The 20,753-nt window shown below is 36.7% G+C and overlaps 1 pseudogene; it reads right to left on the bottom strand.

Annotated features, from left to right (window-relative positions):
* LOC114614470 overlaps positions 1–9,417 on the bottom strand; it is a 98,255-nt pseudogene extending 88,838 nt beyond the window's left edge.
* Between the last annotated feature and the right edge of the window lie 11,336 nt (positions 9,418–20,753).

Raw genomic sequence — 20,753 nt, 5'->3', positions numbered from 1 at the left:
TTCTCCTCCTCCTCCTCCTCCTCCTCCTCCTCCTTTGGCTATTATCCACTTATTAGCAAGTAGAGTTGGGCCTGAGTTACCTCACTCAAGATGACATTTTCTAGTTGCATTCATTTGCTGTCAAACCTCAGGATGTTCTTCTTCTTAATGGCTGAGTAGTATTCCATTGTGTAAATAAACCACATTTTCTGTATCCATTCTTCTGTAGTGGGACATCTGGGTTGTTTCCAGCTTCTGGCTATCACAAACAAGGCTGCTATGAACATAGTGGAACACGTGCCACTGTTGTGTTGTAGGGAATCCTTTGAGTATATTCCTAAGAGTGGTATTGCTTGGTCTTCAGGAAGATCTATTTCCAATTTTCTGAGAAACCTCCAGATTGATTTCCAGAATGGTTGTACCAGTTTGCAATCCCACCAGCAATGGAGGAGTGTCCCCTATTCTCCACATCCTTGCCAACATGTGCTGTCACCTGAGGTTTTAATTTTAGCCATTCTGATTGGTGTAAACTGAAATCTCAGGGTCCTTTTGATTTGCATTTCTCTGATCACTAAGAACTTTGGACATTTGTGTAGGTGCTTCTCAGTCATTGAAGATTTCTCTGTTGTGAATTATAGATTTAGTTCTATACCTCATTTTGTTATTGTGTTGTTTGATTTTTGGTGGTTAGCTTCTTGGGTTCTTAATATACTTTAGATATCAGCTCTCTATCGGATATGGGGTGAGTAAAGATTTTTTTCTCAATCTCTAGGTTGCTGAATTGATTTATTGACTATGTCCTTTGCCTGACAGAATATTTCCTGTTTCACGAGGTCATATTTATCAATTCATGATCACGGAGCATGATCCATTGGAGTTTTGTTTAGGAAATGTCCCCCTGTACCAGTGAGTTCAAGGATCTTTACCACTTGCTTTTGTAATAAATTCAGTGTGTCAGGTTTTATGTTGAGGCCTTTGATTTATTTTACTTGAGCTTTGTGTAAGGTGACAAATATATCTCTATTTTCATTTTTCTGCATACAGCAGCCAGTTATCCCAGCACTATTTATTGAATATGCTTTCTTTTCTCCATTGCATATTTTTGTCACCTTTGTCAAAGTTCAAGTGTCTATAAGTGTGTGGTTTTATTTTTGGGTCTTCAATTCTATTCCATTGATCAACGTGTCTGTCTCTGTACCAATACCATGAAGATTTTATCACTATAGCTCTGTAGTAAAGCTTGGGGTTATGGATGGTGATTCCCCAAGCTGTTCCTTTATTGTTAAGAATCATTTTTACTATTCTGGGTTTTTTACCTTTCCAGATGAATTTGAGAATTGTTCTTTCAATGTCTTTGAAGTATTGTGTTGAGATTTTGATGGGGATTGCATTGAGTCTGCAGATTCCCTTTGATAGGATGGCCATTTTTACTATATTAATTCTGCCAGTCCTTGATTACAGGAGATCTCTCCATTTTCTGAGATCTTCAATTTCTTTTTAGAGAGACTTGAAGTTACAGTCATATAGGTCTTTCACTTGTTTTGTTAGAGTTACCTCAAGATATTTTATATTATTTGTGGCTAGTTTGAAGGGAGTCACTTCCTTAATTTCTTCCTCAGTCTGCTTATCATTTGTATAAAGAAAGACTACTGATTTATTTGAGTTAATTTTATATCTGGCCACTTTGCTTAGTTGTTTGTCAGCTGGAGAATTTCTCTGGTAGAATGTTTGGGGTCTCTATGTATACTATTATATCATCTGAAAATACTGATACCTTTATTTCTTCTTTGCCAATGTATATCCCCTTGCTGTCTTTTTGTTGCCTTATTGTACTAGCTAGCACTTTGAGTACTATATTGAATAGATATTGGGTGAGTGGGCATCCTTGTCTTGTCCCCGGTTTTAGTAGGATTGCTTCAACTGTCTCTCCATTTAATTTGATATTGGAGGTTTGTTTACAGTAAATTGGTTTTATTGTGTTTAGATATGGTCTTCCATTCCTGATCTCTTTTAACATGAAGGGGTGTTGTATTTTGTCAAATGCTTTTACTGCAGATAAGGAGATATCCATGTGATTTTTTTTCTTTGAGTTTGTTTATATAGTGGATTACATTTATGGATTTTCATATATTCAACCATCCTTGCAGCCCTGGGATGAAGCCTACTTTCTTTGTACTGTGCGTTTAGTTTTGGATTATTATGTGGTGAGAGGATTTTCTTTTCTGGCTCCATTTATTTGGTGTTTTATAGGCTTCTTGTGCCTTTATGACCATCTCTTTTTTTTATGCTGAGGAAGTTTTCTTCTATGATTTTGTTGAAGATAATGAAGTTACAACAATTTTCATTATAGTAGTAAAATTGTTTTTATATCAGTTTATTTTATCCATTTTTATGTGAAAAGCCATCCTTCATTAAATGAAATGTATACTGAAACTAACTAGAATGGTATTTGATATTAAAATCCACTATGGTTTTTGTAATAGTATCAGGCTTATAAAGAAAAAAATGTAGTAAGCCTATAGTTTTAAAAGATTTGTCTAACAAAACACCCTCAAACTCATTGTAGTATTCTTACAAAATTTAGATTTAATTATCATATTTTTGAAATTATTAATAGCATCAAATATTTTTAAAGCCTAGTTTAGTGATTAGAAATGTATTATCTCCCTTTTCATACACCAACCTTCTTAACAGTTAGCATTGTTTTTATTGTCCTCATTGAAGATGTTCATATCTAGACCAGAGAAGTTACGTCGGGTTTGATTTAGAATTAATATCTGTACTTCAAAGATTACAGAAACTTTTGTTATTTTACAACTACTTATGAGATATTTAGACATGTAATATTCATATATCCTTGTTCCAGAAACAGGGCGTATATTTATTCATGCCAAATAAATGCTAATCCATGAAAGAAAACAGCATAAACACACAGTGGTAAGCAATGAAGTTACTAAACACAGAGCACTGGCTGCAGAAGTCATGATTTAAGAAACTATTCTCAGAAATTAAGTTCTAAAATGTTTTAAAAAATAATCGTATGACCAAATAGTGTGAACTGAACATGAATAAACTAGAATAACATAATTTAGCTCATTGATCAAAAATACAAAAAATATCAATGAAAATGATCCATAGCATTTAGTATTATAAATACTTCATTCTGGAACAGGAACTCAAGTACATGACAGTGTCTTTAATTTTGCTCTGCAGTTTAGAATGATCGTTTTTTCTGATCCTCATACTTCTACCTCCCAATATGGCTCTACAAGCCTGTGTATTAATATACTGCATTTATGTGGTGCTAAAGGTGGAAGCCAGAGTTGTGTGCACTCTACAGAAGCAATCAATACTTTGAGATATGTTGACATTTTATATCTTTTTTTATAGTCAAACACTTTTTACTCAATATATATATATATATATATATATATATATATATATATATATATATATATATATCTCACATATACTCTTAACAATAATGTAAGAATAAATGGAAACCAGGAGACTTTCAGATAAGCCCCTATACCCAGTGTCTTATCGATATGGTAACATACACCCTTGACTGTATGTCAAATGTTACAGGATCTGACTACTCATGACAACACAGCTCCCAGGGAGCCTCGCATTAATCACACCCCCAATTTTTTCCTTTTCTTAAGCCCTAGATTATGTTGTATGTTTATCATTCCAGTCTTATCAACTAATACATCTCAACATCCAACCAAAAGCTGTATATTTGCCTCAGACCTGAATCTGAAAGTTTATCTTCTGCCTGGCTTTACCCCTTTTTTATCTGACTTTTTTTGTATATTTTATTTATTTACACTTCAGATGTCACCCCCTTCCCCCATTTCCCCTCCATAGAAACCCCTGATCCCATCTCCCTTCCTCCTTTTTGCTTTTATATCATTTTAATAACATGCAAAAATTGGTTTGAATTCTTAAAAGATTCTACTTGTAATTTTATCACATATTATTGAGAAAATACATAATGTTGAAATCAGATACACATTTATCAATTCAACTCCATTCAATTATATTTTACCAGAAAATAAAACACATGTGTATTTGGGAATAAAGTACATTTGCCTTGCAACATCTCATTTTCTAAGATAAAATTATTGTTTATATAGGTTTACTGGACTTTATGTTTAAAATTGGATATGGTTTTGCTGTTACTTAAAGATAGTCATTCTCTGATTTCCTTGAGAAAAATGTTATTTTTGACTCAGAAGCAATAATTCTGTGGTAGAATGATAGTTTTTGTCTCTCCATGAATTTTATACACGTTGTGAGAATTTTAGAAGGATATTGGAATCATCTATTTTATTACATTTGAATTTCAGATGGTTCTGTTTTTGAAAGTTGGTTTCTTACCATCTTCTTATGTCTTCTAAGCAATGAGAACAGTTCCATATATTGTACAAAATTTTCTATTGATATGTGAAAATATAATTTCATAGGGCTTAAATTCTGTGTAGCACAGTGGGCCACTAACATAAAATCAGATGTTATAATAAGAAAAATTGCCAAAATACTGAAATGGTATCTTTATTGACTAGCAAAACATTATTTGACACAGAACAATAGAATTGGAAATATGAAAACCAGTGATATTTCTTAGTCATTGTGTAATTAGAAGATATAGCATAAATAAGTATTCTGAAACTGTCAGGTGCTGTTTGTAACAAACAAAAACATGCAAGTAATTCATTAAATTTATTAATAATTAGATAAAATTATGAACCGATTAATAAATTACATGAATGTAATTAATGAACATAATGATGAAATATATATATGAATTTAGACAAAAGTATTATACTGATTACAAATTTACTCCAATATTATTTACAAACAAACCTCCAATTATTACCAAATTTCAGATTCCTTATTACTCCATATACTATTTTAAATCCTTTAGATATGAATATTTATCATACTTGACAACATAGTTGACAAAGTAACAATCAACAATATTTTAATCAAATGTCAGTGTGGAAATACAATCAAAGTTAAAATATTTAAGTATGTACTGACTCAGATTTTGACTACTTGAAGAAGAATTTTCTAACACTTTCATATCTTAATACTTACAATGACTGAAATATGTACGAGATGCAAATTATCCAAAATTATATTCACAACCATTGTATGTTTTAAAAACTAGATAGTAAAACCAAAACTAACAAAAATCCAGTGCATAGTACACAGAAGTGTCTATTTACTCTATCACAAATGTTGTCTCTGTATAGTTATTGTCTGTGAAAAACTAAAATTGATTTCTTTAAGTAGACTTTTAATTAAGGTTTTTAATTAAACATTTTACAGCTTTGGTTATAAGACACATGACAGCAAGTGTAAAAAGGTTATTAATGTGTCAGACTGTTTTTTGAACAAAAAAATTGTTGCTAAGGAAACATTTCTTTCCTTAATAAAACAGATTCTCACTATGTTTTTTGTATGAAAGAATTTTAACTCAAAGCCAAATTATTTAGGAATTTCAAAGCCATCCAACCTGTGGGTATTATATATAACTTAATCTCAACTATATGTTAAATGAATTCACACATTTACATGTATATATATATATATATTTTAAAAAATCTATACATCATTTTGTTGATTTTTTATGGTTTAGCGTAATACATATTCTTTATTATTTTCTTTACACTGATCATATAAAGTCTACTAAAGCCATTCAAATTCTCAGTTCTCTTTTTAAAATTTTTCTAGATTAAATTATAATATAAAATAATGATTATAATTTAATAATTATACATTATTTACTCCCTTAAATCCTCCACAATGATGGTTATTGACCTTTATTTAGCCACAAATATATAGAATTTCAATATGTAAAGGAAAAACAATAACAGTTTAAAGATTTTAAAATTATTTTCAATATTCTAAATATTGTATTTTTAAGTCTTTTAAAATATTTGTAAAATTTTGATGATTACATATGTTGTATTTTGTCAATAGTCAACACTCCTTCCTATCCTCCTAGATCCACTTCTCATCTCATACCCTCTCAACATTGTGTCCTTATTAATATTCTAAACTTCTCAATAATAGTTAGTACTTTCTGTATGTGATAGGAAAATAGCCATTCTATGAGACACCATAGACCTAGTAGAGATCATAGTCTGAACGAAACCGAACTCTGCCTTTTTTGGCACTTACCAATTATCAATAGCTCTTGAGCTAGGGATGGAATTTCATGATCAAGTTCTCATCAATGGTGCAATTTTGTCTGGAATGAGCTTAAATGAGCATTTGTTGTGCTTTTATAACCACTGTGAATTTATGTTTTCAGATGCTCTGTTGTGTTCAATAAATATTGTTTCCTTATATACATCTATAGCCTTTGGCTCTTATCAACTTTTTTGTCCCCTCTTTCTCAATGATGCCTAAAAATGGAAGGAAGGTATATAGTATAGATGTTCTATTGTGAGGCTGAACATTCTACTATCTCTTATTCTCTGCAAGCTTAGGAATCTGAGTTTGTATCAAAATCATTACCTACTTCAAAAAGAAGCTGCAGTGATGATATTTAGGTATTTTTAGAAATAATTAGTATTCAGTTTATTTATATGTCACATTAGCATGGTAATAATAGCAGGCTTTCCTTTAAGATGAAGGAAACCTGACCAAATAAATGTGCCAGATATGGGTTTTATCTAGCTAATCTTGTATTAAATCCAATCATAATTTGAATGTTTACTTCATTTTTATTGTACTATTAATACTGAATTTCGATGGATTAAAAACAGTTTCATCATTTTGAACCAAATTTGCAGCAAACTTTATTCAACTACTGAGTAAGATGTGCTTTGGTCAGGACTGGTCCCTCAAATTCCCAGCTGTTGAGCCACAAGACAGGTTTTGTAGGGGGTATTTAAGGAGAAATCAGTATGGACATTATTTTCCCATGTGGCTTTGTTATTTTTTAAAAGCTACAACTCACATCATTCTAGAAAGTTACCTTATCCTTAAGCAGGTGGTGCTTACAGATTAACTTTGGGTTTTAGAGTACCAATGGTTAACCTCGGTTACAAAATTCTGATAAAAACTATTATAAATTAGGAAAACATAAAATTTAGAATACTTTTGTATTCTGAATGTAACAAGATAACAACTGTAAAATCAACATTACAAAAATGAAGAGAAATAAAAATGCTTCCAAGTTCTATAGGTACCTTCAGAATAACTGACTTCTACAGATCTAAAATGATAGCTACTGAATATATTATTATGTATTTAGAGAACATCATGTCACTCTACTGGTCAAGTATTTTGAAATTTTTCTTACTAGTACTAAGTTACTCTTCATTACTGTTTGTCATTATTCCTACAATGTTGTGCGACCAATTCCTTAACTGTGTTCACATCACCGAATGTAGGATCACAAAACATTTTGGCAACCATAAAATGTTTCTGAATGTTGAGCAACCAAATCTTAATTCAAACCAAACAGGACTTGGGAGTGACTCTACCAGCACTAGTTCCTTTAGTTTTTTGAAATTCACTGAAAAAATACTTCTGCACAAAATGTTCACTTTCTGCCCTTGTGCTCACAAGATTCAATGCCATCAGAAGATGCCTCAAAGACTCAGAACTCATATTTGAAGCTGTTATAAGATGTGCCTTGTAGTGTTTTCAATATACTAAAGAGTTATTCTGTTCTTCTAGAACATTACATTTAAATACAGAGAGCAAAGTCAAAATGTGCTCCTCATTGTTATCACCATTGCTCAGCAATATCAAATTAATTTTAGGAATTTAGAGATCAAATTTGCTTTGCATTGTGACTAAATGCTTGATTAAAAAAATTCTGTTTGAATTATTGATGTTTCATAAAACTATTATCTGTTTTTCTCTATTTCTGATTTCATGTGTGTGTGTGTGTGTGCGTGTGTGTTCCTTTCACTCCCATTACTTTCTCTAAATATGCATATACTCACATACAGACACAAACTCATACATATGATAAACACATATACACAATCAAACATACACATGAACAGAAGCATACATGTGTATTACATGCATGACACACAAACATATAACTTATGCAAACAAACAGAAATATGCACATATAAGCACACACATATAAATATGTGTATGTACATACACAAGGCACATATATATATACATATATATATATTTATATATATATATGTATGTATACACACACACACACATACACATAAACTGAGAAACCACTGAAATCATGACATAATTGTTTTTGAAAGTTAATCAGATTTATTAATCTCTAATTAGACTGATTAGAAGAGAAAAAGTAGACAAATACTACCAGTTTGAGGAAAGAAACAGAAAAAATAATAGATATAAGCAATATTAAAATGTTAGAAGGAAGATTGTAAGCAAAGATAATAGTATTTTCCTCATTAAATCTTATATTTCATAGAATTTTGGCTTGGGATGTATGGAACATTTCCAACAATTTCTGAAATGACTATAAACATTTTTTTGTCATTTTGCACTTTATATTTATTTGAAGCAGCATTTCAACATAGCTGATTATAAAACCAGAGGTGTAATCAATTCTAAAGAACACTGAAGATGTTCTGTGTCCTATAGAAGCAAATATCTAGCATGATTGAATTATGTGTGTGTAGCGAGCTGTTCTGCTGCTCCAGTCCTCAAGTCCGGGAACAAGAGAGAGAGTGGGGACAGGAATGCAAAGAATGGAGACAATAGCAGGGCAGGGAGAACAGAGGGAAGCAGGTTTTTGCAGCACAGGGTTGCAAAGGTGAGTGGAGGAGGGAGTCCATGGATCAGAAGCGGCTGAAGAATCATAAGGTGGAGGCTGAGAAATCAGAGGAGAAGGGTCGAGAGAAGGTAAATCTGGATAGAGACGAGGCGGATCAGAAGTAGGGGAGACCTGATCAGGAGGGATGTCTATAAGAGTAAAAGAAACAGAAGCCTGAGACGGAGGCCGAGAGGGCTGACAAGATGGGCAGGTAGAATTAGGCTGAGATTGTGACAGGTAATATTCAGCAACGGATAAGTGTTGTCGTTTTCCTGTATCCTTGTCTGCATCCTCAATAATATCCCTAACAATGCCCCAAAAGGAGAAGATTGTGGCGGTAACAGTCGCATCGCCTTCAGTTTTAATTTTCTCATTTAATTCACGACCTACCTTCTGCCACTTCTTGGGATGGATGGTAGGACCATCAATCAAAAAACAAGGGCACTTCTCATCAATAAAGATAAAAAACTTACAAGATCCTTTTTCTTAACCCTTATTCCTCCCTCTCTGAGTGCATGCTTGAGGTCCTTTATGAAGGACACCTTCTTAGACAAAGAATGGCCAATTCTCTATGGGATGAAATGAAAATGAAACTTACCCAAGGACGACAGGTCGCGGGCAACGATCGCTGTCTCACTCAATCTTTGTGTCATGCGCACGTCTTAATGAGGGTCCGTCTGGAGGGGTCCGTGCCTCGAGCCTCATGTCTGGGCACCACCTGATCCTATCTGCAGGTCCTAGTAATTCATGGGGGCAAAGAGGACCACAATTTGAAAAACAATGGGCGAGAGAGAAGAAGGGACTCAAGGAAGCAATTGCTTGTCAAGAGCCATCTATTTGAGCACAAAGTGCCTTTTTATAGTATGTTTTACAAGTGGAGGGGGTAAGAGGGGCCAGGTGGTGGAAAAGTACAGAATCTTCTTGGCCTGTGCCTTGAAACATTTCATGGTCTACACGGTACACTTCCTTGAATTATGGTCTATCTGCTTTTCTCAGAAGATACGGTACACTGCTGTGAATCTCTCTGGAGCTGCCAAACAGGATCTTGTGGTTGCCAAGCTGCAGGGGACATTGTACAGGTGGGGAAAGGTAGGGGGTGAGGGTAAGGGCGAGGGTCCTGGCTTCTGGCTGCCTTTAAAGTTTTAGAATTTAGGTGATGTAATTCATGAGCCTTTATGGCCTGTTCTAAGTTAGATGGAAGATCTGATAAAGCCACTGCATCTATATGAGTGGCTAGATCTGCCTTAGTGTTTCCTTCAGCAAGAGGACCTGGTAGCCCAGTGTGGACTCTTAGGTGTCCTATAAAGAATTTATATTTTCTCCTCAAAATTAATTGTTGGCACTGTAAAAACAAATCGGCTGCTTCTGAGGAGTGTTTTATTTGTGCAGCAGTTCTAGTAGAGGAATAGATTGAGCTATATATGAACTATCTGTGTAAATATTAATGGTTTGATTTGGAAATGCTTGAAACACAGCAACAACAGCATGTAATTCAACCAATTGAGCTGACACAGCTGATGTAGCAAAGGAAACTACCTGATCCTTAAAGGCATAAGCAGCCGTTCCTGATGAGGACCCATCAGTGAAAACTAGCAATGCTTCTTTATAGGTGCATGCGCAGTATGAGATGGAAAAACAAATGCATGGCGATTACAAAATTGAACTAATTTGTCTGGCGGATAATGATTATCTAGTTGACCGCCAAATGAAGCACATGCTATAGGCCAAACTTCAGAACTCTGCATAAGCCAATTAACCTGATGTCTTGTATATGGTTGTACTATGACATCATGATCTTTTCCAAAATATTTTTGACTGTTATCTCTGCCTAACATAGTCATATCTGCTACAGCTGCATAGTATGGATAAAGAACCATTTTAGGGGATGAGCAAAGATGAACCCATAATATGGGTGCAATTTGCCAAAAAAACTGCAGTAGGAGTTAGTTTAGCGTTAAAAATAAGAAAATATAGAGGCTTAGAATAATTAATATGAGTTACAAATTGGGATGAAATAGCATTCTCAACCTTCCTTAAGGCTTTTCTACCCTCCTCTGTTAAAGCCTTGCCAGACTTAGGGTCAGGATCTCCTTGGAGAATGTCAAACAAACGTTTCAACTCACCTGTTGTAAGTTTCAAATATGGTCGTAGCCAATTAATGTCTACCAACAGTTGTTGAAAATCATTAAGTGTCTTAAGGGAATCAGTCCTCAAGGTAGCTTTACTGTTAATAATACATGGACCATTAATCTGAAATCCTAAATAAGTATATGGATCTTGTAATTGTACCTTTTCTGGTGCTATTTGTAACCCTGCAATCTGTAAAGCTGTTTTAAGATCATCAAAGCACTGGAGTACCTGTTTTCCATCTTTTCCCGCTATTAAAGTACCATCCATGAAATGAATCATGTAGATTTGTTTCCACATGGTTCTATCACTCTCTATGGTGAAAGCCACAAACTTTTGGCACAAGGTAGGACTATTAGCCATACCCTGAGGCAAGACCATTCATTGATATCTTTTCATAGGTTCTCTAAAGTTTATAGCAGGAACACTAAAAGAAAAGTGCTTTCTATTGTTAGGATGCAAAGGGATAGTAAAAAAAAAAAAAACAGTCTTTAAAATCTATAACTATTTTATAATAGCCTAAAGGTATGTCCACTGGTGTGGGCAGCCCAAGTGGTAAGGCTCCCATCAGAACCATGGTCATGTTAACGGCCCTCAAGTCTTGTAACAATCTCCACTTTCCTGACATTTTCTTAATGACAAATATTGGGGTATTCCAGGGAGAGTTACTCTCTTCTAAATGTCCTGCCTGTAACTGCTCCTGCACTAGCAATTGAACAGCTTGTAATTTTTCGGAGTTTAGGGACCACTGATCCACCCAGATGGGCAAGTCATCCTTCCAGGTGATTGGATCGGCACAATGCCCTAGGGGTGCAGCTGAACCAATAGCCCCCATCAAAAATACCCTAAGCCTCTTCTTCCAGAGGTACCATGGACCTCAATAGGATGAGTAATCCCATTTTCACTTTTTCCTAATCCTTTCCCTGGACAATGTCCAGAGTTTTTGAGCTGTGATTACTTCATTAGGACTGAACATAATCAATCCCAACTGGGATAATAGATCTCTGCCCCAGAGATTAATGGGAAGGCCCAGGATGGCATAGAGTTGTATACTCCCTGTGTTCCCTTCTTTATCTTTCCATGTCAGCACCTTAGAGCTTTGCTGTGGATTTTGACTCTGGCCAGTACCCTTTAAATTAGTTAAAGTTGGGGTCAGAGGCCAGGTGGCAGGCCAATCACTCTGTTTGATAATTGTCACATCAGCTCCTGAATCAACTAAACCTTGGAATGCCTTCCCATCGAGAAATATTGCCATCATAAGTTTTTGTTTAACTATAGGTTGTACCCAGTATGCATCAGAGGAACCAAAGCCTTGATGTCCTCTCTTAGGACTATTATATTTGTGATTAGTAGGAATCAATGGAAGTAACAGTAGTTGAGCTATCCTTTTTCCTGTAGGAATAGTGACTATATTCTGTTTTGTCTTGGCCATTACCTTAATCTCACCTTGATAATCATTGTCTAGAACTCCAGGAAAAATTTGTAGTCCCTGCATAGTAGCACTGCTTCTTCCCACTATCAGGCCAAACACATTTGGATGGAGTGGTCCAAACACTCCAGTAGGTAAGGCCTGAGGTCCCATTTCTGGGGTTAATACTGTGTGAGTGGCAGAAGTGAGGCCTAGTCCTGCGCTTCCTGGGGTTGCTCGACTAAGTTCAGAAAAAGATTGTTGTTTGATGGCATGATACTGACTGCCCCATAAGCCTGTTTTGGCTTGTATTGGTTTGGGTCCTGGGGCTGGCCCCTGTTCCCATTTCCCTGATTATGGGAAAGGGTGTTTCCTTGTGTGTCTGTCTTGGACCTACATTCACTAGCCCAATGTCTTCCACGTTTGCAAAGTGGGCATAGCCCAGGCTGTTTTCAGGGCTGTCTCTGGGGTTATCTCATTATTTGCTTTGCAATACTTTGCAAAGTGTCCAGGCTTGCCACATTTATAACAGGCCTTTTTGTCTCTGTTTACCAAAAAAATCTCTTACTGATTGTCCTTGCATGGCAGCCACCATAGCTAAGCCCTGTTGATAGGAGGGCCCTATGTCAGAACAGAGTCTGCTATACCCAGTAAGGTCTCTCTTTTTTCCTATATGGTCTGATGGCCGCTTGCCAGGCAGGATTGGCATTTTCATATGCAAGCTGTTTCACATAATCTACACCTGCCTCTGCATTACCAAAAATCCTTCCTGCTGTTGACATTAATCGATGAACAAAATCAGAAAATCGTTCATCAGGCCCTTGTCTAACTGAGGTCAAAGATGTACCAGGGTCTTCCTTTACCGGGAGTTTGTGCCAAGCCTTCATGGCTACATTTTGAATTGGAGTGAATAAACCTGGGTCATATTGTATCTGGTTATCACTAAAAGCAAATCGCCCTTCTCCTACTAAGGCTTCAAAGGACCAACCATTATCTGCCTGAATATTTCTCCTAGATGTCTCTTTACAATTCTCATGATACTCTGATTTCCAAATAAGATAGTCACCACTGCTAAGAACTGCTCTCACTAGAGTATTCCAATCACCAGGAGTCAGTCACTCCTCTGCAACAGACTCGAAGATTGTAAGAGTAAAGGGAGCAGTGGCACCATTTTGTGCCACCGAATTTTTTAATTCTTTAATAATTTGAAAATTAAACCCTGTGTGATATCTCCAAGCAACCCCTTGAGCATCTCTAGTCTCTGATTCAGGGAAAACCTCAGCCTGTCCCTCCTCTGGCTGATCTGTGGCTGAACTAAAACCAGAGGGCAGGGGTTACCTTTGGACTCCGGGTTGAGGAACTCAAGGACCTGAGTGATTTTCCCAATTAACCTCGCCCACTCGAGACATCTCTGTCCTTAATTTTTGTAACTGATTAATTAAGTCATGATACTCTTTCTCTAACTCTATTTGTTGTTTAGGCAGAGAAATTTTGTCCTGTAACTCCTTTCTGGGATCTATAACCACAGTCTCCATAGCAGAAGCATCTGGAGGTGGAGGAGCAGAGGGAATGGGAAAGGGACCATTCAGGGTCATAATTTTTGGCTGTCTCTTCCTCTAGATCAGCACAATCCAGCTTTGTCAAATCAATTACTTCAACCTTTGGTCGTATTTTGGATTCTATACTTTTCGTTTTCTTTTGAACATGAAAGACAGCATTTAAACAATAAAACAGAAGCAAACAATTAACACATGTAAGCAGCAAAGAACAAAACAAAATCAGAGAGTTGAAATCAGGCTGAGAGTTGAATTCAGGCTGACTTATTACTTGCCCCATTATTATGACCTACTGATCTCCACATGGCAGGTTCCCACCGCAATCATCTCTGTTTAACTTCTGAATTTTCAGTCGACCCTTCTTCTGGTAATGTCCCTCACTGGGTCTCTCTTTCTTGCTGCCCCACGTTGGGCGCCAATTTGTAAAGACACATTCTGCTGCTCCAGTCTGTGTGTCAGGGAGCAAGAGAGAAAGTGGGGACAGGGATGCAAAGAATGGAGACAAGACAAAGTCTGGTCAAAGACGAAGTCTGCCTGCTGGAGACAGAATCTGAGTCTGTCTGCTCTCTGTCGAATCTGTCTAGTCGAAGTCTGTCTGGAGATGAACTTTGTTTGCTCTGACTAGTCTGTCTGCTCTCTGCCTCTGACTCTCCATCAAGTCTGTTAGCTCTCTGTCAAGTCTGACTAGCTCTGACTCTGGGTCTGCCCTGGCCTCTACTTTTATATCTCTCCTGAGTCAATCAAGTGTTGGGATTAAAATGTGTGTGCTACCAATGCCTGACCTTGACTGAAAGGATAAAGATAATTATCAGAATGTGTTCAGCTGTTATAAACAAGTCTCTTGTCAGGGTATATGGCTCAAGATGTCTGCAAAGATGATAGCCGCTTTCGGCTCAGAGTCAGCTCCCAACATGTGTGTAAAATAAACATGTGGCAAGAAACTTCCAAATATGATGTTGCACAACTTTTCACTATGTCATTGTCTCAGTTAGGGTTTTATTTCTGTGAAGGCAACTGTTATAATGGCAAACATTTTAATGATGTTGACTTACTGTTTCAGAGGTTCAGTCCATTATCATCATGGTGGGAAACATGGCATCTTGCAGACTGACCAGGTCCTGGAGGAGCCAAGCATTCTACATATTGATCTGAAGGCAGTCAGGAGACTCTGATTCTACACTGAGTGGAGCTCGAGCACCTGAGGGACCTCAATGCTTTCCTACACAGTAACATGCTTCATCCAACAAGGCCTAAACCTATAACAATAAATCCAAACCTCCTAATATGTCACTCCCTATGGCTAATAATTCAAACATGAATCTATGGGGGCCAAACTCATTCAAACCACCACAGACATCTACTGCTGGACATGCAGTCTTCCCTTAGTAGTATTTCACATCTCTAGAAATCTGCAAAGAGACACCTTTGTTCTTAGTGATTTTTTTATATCAGTCAGAGGCAGAGCAGATGACATTCCTTTGTTCATCTTAGCTTGATGCCTGGATTAGTGGCTAAAGCTTATGCCTAGGACTCATAAAATCAGATCAAATAAAATCCAGGCTACAGAGCACAGGAGTAGGAAGACAGAGACCTGTGGACTGCCCTGGCAACCACATATCTACCCTGCTGTGCAAGAAATAGGCAGACCAAAGACATCTGCTAGGCCCTATATGAAATACAGCATGGATGTAGGATGCTGGTAAAGGATCTGCAAGTCATATTGCCAGCCTGTGGTGGGAGCCACCACAATGTTTGTGTGTATATGGTCAGTTGGAAGAGAAAGAGAAGTATCTTGGGTGTTACAAAAAAAGATGGAACTGGAGATTAGATAATGAAGCAGAATAGCCAATTTTAAATGAACAATCACACTACTTGGGGTCATGGTGAGGTCTCAGGCAGAGCTGCCACTGAGGATCATATCTGGTTCTGTGGCTATGAAGCAGCACAATTTTTTGGTGTTTTTTTTTGTTTGTTTATTTTTATTTGTTTGTTTTTGTCAATATCAGTGTCTCATACTAGCAATCAGGAACATGAGGATGTCTCTGGTCAGGGAAGTTACCTAGGACTACATGAATGTGCAGGGGCTATGCATTTTTGCCCAACTTTCACTAGGTGAGGCATTCCAGAGAGCTAGTCCCATCTCTCACTGGCAGCAACACTCAGGAGATTGGTCCCTGCTCCTTGCCCAAGCAGCACAGTAGAGCTTCTCTTGGCTACTAGGGTATGAGTGAGCCATCTCTGAGGGAATGAATATAGGAGAGCTAACCCTGCCACCTGTCTGTCATAGGGTGTCAGGGTTATAAACATTATCACCCATCCATACCCCTTACCACCTCTTCTGGTCAGGAAAGCTGCCCACACAGTCATGAGGTTGGGAGAGGTAGATCTGCCCCTTCCAAGTTGCAGCACTTAGGAGACCAGGCCTGTAACTAGCCTGGCCATCACAGCAGGAAGCTGATTCTAATGGGAGGGTGGGAGGATCGGGGGGAGGGCAACCCCGAAGGTGTCATCTATAGTGCCATGGGTATGGTGGTGATACCTTGCCTCCATATGTTCTTCACTACCTTTGACAATAGGGAGAATTGGCCCTGGGTCTGAGAGCTGGTAGGCCAGTCCTGCCCAATTGTGGCTGTACACTTTGGAGAGTTGGCCATGAACCTTACCTGAGAAGCACAATAGAGCTGGCCCTGGTTGAAGGGGGAGAGGTAAGTCAGTCCAGAGGGCAAGAATGCCAAAGAGCTAGTCTTACCACTTCTCTGTCATGAGGCAGCTTGTGCATTGGTAGGGTTATCTTTGCCTCCTCACCCATAACCACCTTAGACAATTGGGAGAGGAGACCCTGGGGTCATGAGAGCTAGCCCTGCCTCTATACAAGCTACAACATATAAGAGAGAGGACTCTGTGCATGCAGTGGGTAATGTAGTGGAAATAGCCCTGAGAGTATGACAGTGGGAGAGCTGGCACAGCTCCTCACAAGTTACAGCACTTGGGAAAGTACAGAAGAACTGGCTCTGGAGATGTGGGTGTGCATGAGTTGTAACCAAGGACATGAGAGAAAGAGAGGTGACCCTGTCTCCTGCAAGTGCTAGCATTTGGATGGCCTACCCAGAGCACTGCTAGAGAGCTTATCCTGTTGGTGAAGATTAAGGGAGAGTCAATAGGCTGACTAATGTCATCTATGACCCAGGTCCAGATCCAGGGCTTTGAATTGGCCTACCCTAAAATCTATATCATCTAGGCACAGTTGGGATGTGTGAAAGAGCCAGTCTTGCTCTTTTAAAGCTGCAGGATCTCCATAACACAGCACAACAGGATTACTGTGAGGAGTCCCAATGAGCATCCAAAATTGATGGTGTCACAGAAGCCAGAGATCTCAAATCACACTAGTTACTCACTGCAGTAAACATTTATAAATGCATCTTTTATTCTCCACTATAATTGTCATGTTGAAGGTTTATTGCTGAATAAACTCACTTTTTCTAGTTCTTTGTGAACTCTATCTTGCTTATTCAACTCAGCTATTCTGGCTCAACACTCCTCTCCAATCTGACTGATTCAAACTGGTTTTTTTCAGCTTATGACTGAATGGCTCTGCTTGGCCTCATACTAATTTTGACAATCTGTTCTAATCTTCTGGCTCAGTCTCATTTTCTGGCTCATTCTGTCTTCACCTAAAACCTGTCTCTGTAAAACTGCCCCAGAAAAAGAAAAGTGCCCTGTCTCCTTCTCCTCTTCCTTTTCCTCCTTCTCCTCCCTCTCCCTCCCTCCCTCTCTCCCTCCGTATCTCCCTCCCCCTCCCTCCCTCCTTCCCTCCTCCTCCTCCTCCTCCTCCTCCTCCTCCTCCTCCTCCTCCTTCTCTCTCGGTCTCTCGCTCTCTCGTTCTCTCGCTCTCTCGCTCTCTCGTTCTCTCGCTCTCTCGTTCTCTCGCTCTCTCGTTCTCTCGCTCTCTGTTTGCACTTTTCTCTTAAGATGCCTAATTTCTCTTCAGTAGCCTCTATATCCTGGCTGTTCTGCTGAGAGTTGGGCATATCCTATCTCTGACATGTCTGTCAAATCTGTCTCTGATTCATCACTGTGTCTGCTCCTCATTGGATGTCACTGTCAAAGATGGCTGCTTCTTTCTACAAACCAACTTTACCTTCATTGTTTGGGTTTAAAGGTATACACTAAGGGTATCTCTGTACTCCAGCCAGATCATATAGACTAAGAAGGACTTTAGATGTGATCTCTTGCCAGAGAAGCCATGTTTCTTGATTTTAATTCCTCTATATATTACTCCTTTGATTTAAGTTAAAAATAATACAAAGTTTAACTATCACAAGAGAACCAAACTTAACAGTCCAAATGTCCTTATGAAGGAAAATCTGTTGATCTGACGATTCTTCACAACCGTCCTCATTATCTGTTCTTCTGCAAATGTTTATTACAGCATCAAGGTTTTCCAGGATGTGAGTCTAATGAATGATCTGAATCTTCTTCAGCTGATTTGTTGAGCTGTCCCTATAAATGAGGGGAAATAGCTTTCTGCATAGTCTGAATGCCTGTCTTTTTGTGTCTCTTCCTTCCTTGAGTAGCACGTCTAATGTGGAAGCTTCTTTTTCTCAGATGGAATCTTTATCAATTTTGATGGAACTGATAGTTCCATAGCCTTTCATAGGCAAAACTTCTTTCCCAATATATTGCACTCCCTGACTTCCATTCTGATATTAAAACACCTTTAAAGTATACAAATTGATCTGTTTGAGTAGGATTTTTGTTTTGTTTTGTATTTCCAATTCAGTTTGTATCAGCTAATCTTATTTCTCATTTCTGTTAATCAAAGTACAATTAAATATTAATGAATCCACACATAAGCTAGACACCTAGGCAATCCATACCTGGCTTCTTACTCATTTAAACATAGAAACAATTGAGGAATATTACATAATAGGCCAATATACTAATATGGAATTTTTAAGGGTTCTTTGGAAAGTCAGTTCTATTGGATGGTGTTTTGCTGGGGCACACAGGTGAAAGAATAGTTCCTTAAAATTAATACAGGTGTGAAATGCTAAGGGAGACTCATGAAGGAACATTTAGCTGAAACATACACAGGTGAAAGAATGTTGTGCTAAAGGAAGCACTCGAAAGGAGACATAATGAAGGATTTTTGCTAACAGCACACATGTTTTGGTTCACTTTAAATTTCATAGTTGAGCTGCATTTGTCAGGACATAATTACATATTTTATTATAGTTATAGTTTTTCTTTGTGACACCATATTTTAGTTAAACTTGTTTGACACATGATTGATTAATCCTAACTATTCAGAGCTACTGTTCAGACGTTGCTCTTAGGAATAATTAAATAATTAAATTAGTAAATCAATAAAAATATTCAATGGTATGTGATGAAAACTTTGTGGAAAAAATGTTTCATCTACAGGGAAAAAAAAGAAGGGTAATTACAAAGAATCTACTCTATATTATAGTACTTGCTGTTAATGTTATTTTTATATTTGTGATCATTGTTAAAAGAGTTAATTAAGACTTCTAAAATGACAAGTGAAGAAATGTATATTTAAACATCTCAATATCACATGTACATTATAAATACATGCCATATATAGTTATCAATAAAAATACGTTTTAAACAGAAGGAGACATACAATGTTTAGATTTCTTTAAACCCTTTTGTTTTCCTCTAGGGTTGTCTGAAAGAGGACAAAGGGAAGCAAGTATATTTAATTTTCTCTATGTACTTGGCAAGTGGTGGATTGTAGTACAACTGCCTTCCGAATAACCTTCAAAATCTCCTTTATACTTATCTAATCAATGTCTTTGAGTTCTATAATTTGACTAATATTTTAACATATAAAATGTTATAATATTTCTCCAAACAGCAACGGTATTGAATAGACTTAACTCTAAGAATGGCCAATCAGTGACAGTTTCTTACTTTGGAACCCACATGTTCAACTTTGTATTTATTGAAGAAAATCATTTTAATACTGATATCAATTCATTATTTCTCTAACCAGCAACTTTCTAAGTTTTATCTTTGAAATTAATTATCCTACAACAGGCTCCTACTTAACATGTAACAATGGGTGGGTCTTTTCCTTTACACAAAGAGATACTTCCCCTCCCCGTACACTCATTTTTAACTTAAACATTAAGTTTAAAATAACATTTTGTCACAGTACAATTGCTTAAGTAATTTCAGAAAATGTTCAAAAGACTTCATTTTTTTGGTATGAAAATTATTATTTTTATTTTAAAGATCATGAATATTATGGTTTACAAAACAACCAATTATCTATTATTTTAGTGCCAAGATATGTCATATAAAATAAAATATCCTTAGAGAAATAATAAAAGTATAAATGATTATTTGTCCTGTTGTTCTCAGCTGCCATGTGGATAATTTCAGTTTTTCTTTTCTTATCTTGCATTAGTCCTACTGAAGACATGTTTTATAATTTGTTAGATATTTATTTAAAATTATTTATGGACAAACACAGGTGTTAAATATGTTTAATGAAATGTATAGGTTTATACAACAGTAAAACTATATTAAATGAGTACCAAAATCACTGCAAATAAAAACATTGAAAATGAAAAGCAGAGGCCTAAATTATGAACTAAAAATTCTAAGACAAAAATATACACTTTCTTGGAATTAAATCACTTGCATTCACATGCACTTAAGCTTAGTATTTTTTTATTCTACAAAGGATATATATATAATTGTTAGGAGATATATATCTCCAAACAAATAGTAAAGGAACAACCAAGACAGTAAACTCAGATAGTCAAAGAACAAGCAGTACAATAAACAAAGTCCCGAGATCTCTCTCTATATATATATCTATATCTATATCTATATCTATATCTAGATATAGATATAGATATAGATA

The sequence above is a fragment of the Grammomys surdaster genome, unplaced genomic scaffold (assembly GCF_004785775.1).
Source record: "Grammomys surdaster isolate TR1022 unplaced genomic scaffold, NIH_TR_1.0 126391, whole genome shotgun sequence".
Taxonomy (NCBI): domain Eukaryota; kingdom Metazoa; phylum Chordata; class Mammalia; order Rodentia; family Muridae; genus Grammomys; species Grammomys surdaster.
The sequence above is the reverse complement of the archived record's forward strand: the minus strand, read 5'-3'. Positions and strand labels throughout refer to the sequence as shown.